General features: G+C 43.2%; 1 pseudogene; it reads left to right on the forward strand.

The window, feature by feature from the left end:
- The first annotated feature begins 2,864 nt into the window (after positions 1-2,864).
- Positions 2,865-4,062, forward strand: LOC144165071 (uncharacterized; annotated as a pseudogene).
- The last annotated feature ends 878 nt before the right edge of the window (positions 4,063-4,940 follow it).

The following is a 4,940-nucleotide window of genomic DNA, read 5'->3' on the forward strand; positions in this document are numbered from 1 at the left end:
AATTGCGACACAAAAGTAGGTAAAAAACGTGTAAGCCACAGAATCCTAAAATAAATACAGGCAATGGTGATGGATGGTGCACAAAGCCAGTTTGATTATGCATGATTGGAAATAAGGTTTAAATAGTTAACAACGCGTTTCCCAGAAACAACGACACCGTCACCCAATATCGGAATGTGTTACCTTTAGACATCTCTAAAATGTTTGCGTTGTGTCGAATTCCTTGCATGTGATTAGGATGTGGACTAGGGATATGCCGTCCCCACACCTGCGACACACTCGTATTGAGAGCTAGCGAGCAGGTGTGAGTGCGTCGCATGCGTGTGGCCTATCCATAACCGGTCCAAGGCGACTTCCGTCTGTCTGTTGTGTGTGTCCGTAGTGTATGTTCCCAAGTGTGGTTTTTTTAAAATTCAACTTGTTGTCTGTCACTGCATTCCAGTCTGCTTGCCATGGATTGAGAAGGTGCTTTCTGATGTCTGGTTGGAGGTCAGCATAAAATACTGTTGGTATGTGCTTGTTCGTAAGTATGACAGCAACGGCAATATGATCCGCGGTCTTATTACCGGCTATCACAAAGTGGCCAAGCACCTAACACACAGTGAGATAAGATTCAAAGCATATGCAGAAATATTGTTCTCTAGTTTTTTAACCACTTTGTGGGTGACAATGTCTGCACCACACTCTAGGATTCGGTATAAATTACAGACTTAGGGGTAATATGTTCAATGATATGACTTGCGACAAAAAGAACGACTTCAACCTGCGCGGTAAAAATACTGCTGTTTATATTCATAGTTTTACTTGCCGTAAAATTGAGACCGCGTGCCGTACAGGACACGTTGCAGGTCCTTTTGGACGCATCGCTGTAAACTTCTGAACAATTTATCTTGTAAAAAAATTGCTGCACCTTTGTTTTTTTGACCTAGGTGTTCCTCAATTTTTAGGATTGACAAGTGACATAACAAACGGTGAACTTGCCTTGGGGGAAAAGTGCGCTACAGGATGCACTAAAATGAAGAAACCCCGTTTAAAAGGGGGGACAGCCGCCTCTAAAAATAAGGAATCGCACGTCATAATACACATGTCGCCGATTCACCGACTCCGCATTATAACTCTCCTCTGCGAAAACCGTTTACCCAAACCTAAACAAGGGGAGGGGGTAATGCAGGATCACGTTCACTCCAGAGAATTATCAAGAACATAATACCGAAGTATACACCGACTTCGGCAAGTACAAAAATCCCGCGAGCAGCAGCTGTCATAGTTAACTACATATAAATAGTTGACCCTGCACACTTTTCGGCGTACAAAAACAAAGAAACCCAAGTTGGAGGCGTCCTCTTGGCGATTCTACTAGGGGAAGTATCGAATAGAAACGTAAACATTCTTACAGAACATCAAAAATCTTTTGAAGGTTTTCTGAGAGCAGAAAACATAAACACTTCGCCAGTTACTCTCTTCCACAATTCGCAAAGTAATTGACGTCGCCTCGACACTCAGACAGAGATGCTTTGGAAGAGAACTAGGCACCAAAAAAGAGGGATGCGAACTGATATGCAATACCCCTTGCGACCAAGATTACCTCACGCCCTTCCTATAAAAACCGCTAAGAACGCCTCTCCGTAGGCTTGGGAAAACGATTTCTCTCTTGCTTGAAGAAGGTCTTTATGACCAAGAATAGAAAACCCCGCGTTGGATAAACGAAAACAAATATCTACAAATTTATGGCCTAGATGTTTCGTGGGAACATCACACATTACTTTACAAAATGAGCTAAATTTGGAGAATAATCCACCTTCTTCCCCGCAACGTATCGATGTGGAAGGGTGTACTCAGGGGGAAAACACTGAAACAATACAATTTCACTTGTATTAAGACATGAGAACCATATTCGACTAGGTCGTTCTGACATCACCGTTAGCTGATGAGGGGGCCAGAGAGCGATCTGCTCATCCATGCCCTAGATTTCGTGGATCCTCCCTCAGCTCCCTACCATTTATTTCCGCGTGTTATTGAACCGAACTGTTTTTCCGTAGCAGAGGTTTTCTCTCTGTCTGCCCCCGTCTTTTCGCAATAAACGACAATGTTCAGTATGGCTTAGACATTACAAAATAAACAACGTTAAACACTGACACCTTCTGGCTCAAACTGACCGACACCCTGCCGGCGCAAGCTTTTACGCCCACATCTTAACCAACATAATCCTAGAGAGCGTCTGTCTCTCTAGGGCACGGCGATAAAACATACTTTTCATGCGGGGAAGCTTAGATCGCCACTAGAGAAACTGCGTTGGAAAACGTTCAAAGTGATTCAAAGTATCGGTTTTGCGTCTTACACCTTAAGACCCAAACGTTGGTGTCCTCTGCAACTTCGATTCCCCTGAGATATATCTGCTGCCACACTGTCCCACAATTTTTTCTTTACTGGTACGGTTTCTTTCGTATTAATATTGTTCAGGGAAGTCGATGTGCCTTTAAGTTCACCACATTTTCTATTTACAATTTCTTTTAGATCATGAACTTTATTATGAACGGCCTAATTTTTTCCGATTGTTCTTTCTCAATGCAATGGGTTTTCTCTATTGTTGTGGACTCGACGCCGAGTGTTTTATAAACACGTTGTGTTAAAAAGACACATAAATCCGCCAGAGTGTCTAAATTGGAATTTTCCTATTCAAATATTCTGCCTGCTGTTACACAACAGACTGAATATTGTCAATCTATTAACGCATGAGATAGTCTAGGTCTGGCGGTTTTAGATATTGGAGCTGCTATACCTTCCATAATAGCTTTTGTCGCATGGCTGACCTCTTCTTGGTTTTATTTTATTTGCTCCAGCTCCGGCACGGCGGCATCACCACCATGCGGGTAGCATAGAATTTCTTCCTGTGTTTTGTACAGATATTTGGCCTGGTGCACATCGTCAAAGAAACGCGCGCTAATGAGACGAGAGTTGTCCCGGAGCTTGAGTGGAACTCCTCCGAATGCTACAAACCGACTGATAATCTTCCTGCTTTATCGTTAACAAGCCCATCAGTTTTCCCAAAAAAGATACCACCGCATCACCACGTGACCAGTAGTCGGGGGACGTCATCAGCCGGTTTGGCTGTAAAAGGCACTCCCGAGGACTGGGTTGCACTGGGCATGGCGGCATCACCCCCATGTGGGCCGTATCTAATCCCCTCCTGTATTTTGTACACGTAAGCAAACGATACGGAAAGTGCTTTCGTTCTAGCGATCCATTGTTGCTGGTGTGGACGTACCCACGGTTGTCCGGTTGCGGAATATGTTGCATATTGTTTGATGTGTGGTGATCTGTAAGGGGGATCCTTTTGCTAAGTGGCTTTATTGAGAATAACCGCGGCCCTACTCTAGAACAACTATCAAAACAACTTGGTGAAATCGCCACTGACATTAAGGGGATTAGGAAAAAATTCCGGACCGATATAGACGAGAAATTAAATTCACTAGCCAACTTAGAAATAAAGGTCAGTTCATACCAGCAACACATTGCGAATCTTAAAGCAGGGATCGATGATCTTGAAAACCGAAGAAGAAGGTCCAATATCATTGTTGACGGACTACCTGAGTCAGAAGAAGACAAAACCGAATAGCTAGATTACACTGTGAACAATGAGATAATAAAGGGCATTCTTGAGCAAGATCCGGTGGCTATTCAACGCATTCATAGACTGGGGCGGCCATGACACGGTAAGGTCAGGCCTGTTATTCTCAAACTACTAGACACAAGAGACCAGACAAAAATTCCGAAAGTGGGCAGCAAACTAAAAGGCCACAATTTTTCTATTGGTGAAGACGTTTTTGTAACAGTACGGGAAATCAGAAGAAAACTATCGCAGAGCTGTAAAACAATCTAGAAAATTGGTATAAAGCCTCGCTGGTGTACGACAAGCTGTATATCAACAAGAAGGAATACCTTTAGGACTAAGACAAAAATGATCAATTACCCGTTCAAACAAATGATGCCAGGAAGCGATATACCCAAGAAATCAAAAGCCGGCGGCCAAATAGGCGAAGCCAAGCGTCGCGACAAACATAACTGAGGAATGTATTATGAATCAGATGGATTCCGTCACCCTTCCCTATAAAAACACAGCTAGGCTGCATAAAAAAACGCGAACACAAAAGACCGAAAAGAACTTAGGCTAGTTAACATAACCATGCGCAGTGTCTCTAATAAAATACATTGCTTGGAAAATGTGCTCATGCAATATGATCCGCATATTGCGGTGATAACGGAGACGTGGCTGCGAGAGGACATTAGTAACGACGAGGTGTTTCCCCCTTTTTACAACGTCAACGATCTGCCAGAGGTGGGAAGTAGCCATTTTTGTCAAACCAGAAATAGGACTACGATTGCAACTGATCTTGGCAGTCTTGAATGCTTGTGCGTACAGTTGTCCTGCTGGGAGCATAGCTTTTTTCTCTACGCATGTTAGAGGCGTACAGATGCGAACCCGCAGTACTTGACTCTGCTGAAAGTGCATATGTCAAGGTTTAATTGGCAAATCTTTTGGTTGAAGACCTAAATTTGCCAAGTGTAGACTGGGAGGGGCTTACCTGTTCTCAGTTCAGTAAAAATGCTAACACTATTTTGATAATATGCTCGCTCACGCACTTAGTCAGTCAGGCAACCCACACGCGTACAAGGACATGCAAGCCCTATTATAGATTTGGTATTCGTAAAACTTGCTTTTGAAGACATACTGTAGTCGTGAAACAGGGGCTTTCAGACCATCAAGTTGTGAGGGTGTCAATTCCCCTTTTTCAATGCAGTAGCCACAAAAAACACCCATCCGGTATTTTAAAGATTATAAGAGAGCTGATGATGACCATGTAATAGATTACATGGAAGCTGTACTTGCAGAATTTAATGATCATGCTCTAAGCACATGTGCTCTTTGGGCAAAATCCGTT

Source organism: Haemaphysalis longicornis, unplaced genomic scaffold (genome assembly GCF_048455015.1).
Source record: "Haemaphysalis longicornis isolate Haplotype H1 unplaced genomic scaffold, Haemaphysalis longicornis Haplotype H1 scaffold_14, whole genome shotgun sequence".
Taxonomy (NCBI): Eukaryota; Metazoa; Arthropoda; class Arachnida; order Ixodida; family Ixodidae; genus Haemaphysalis; species Haemaphysalis longicornis.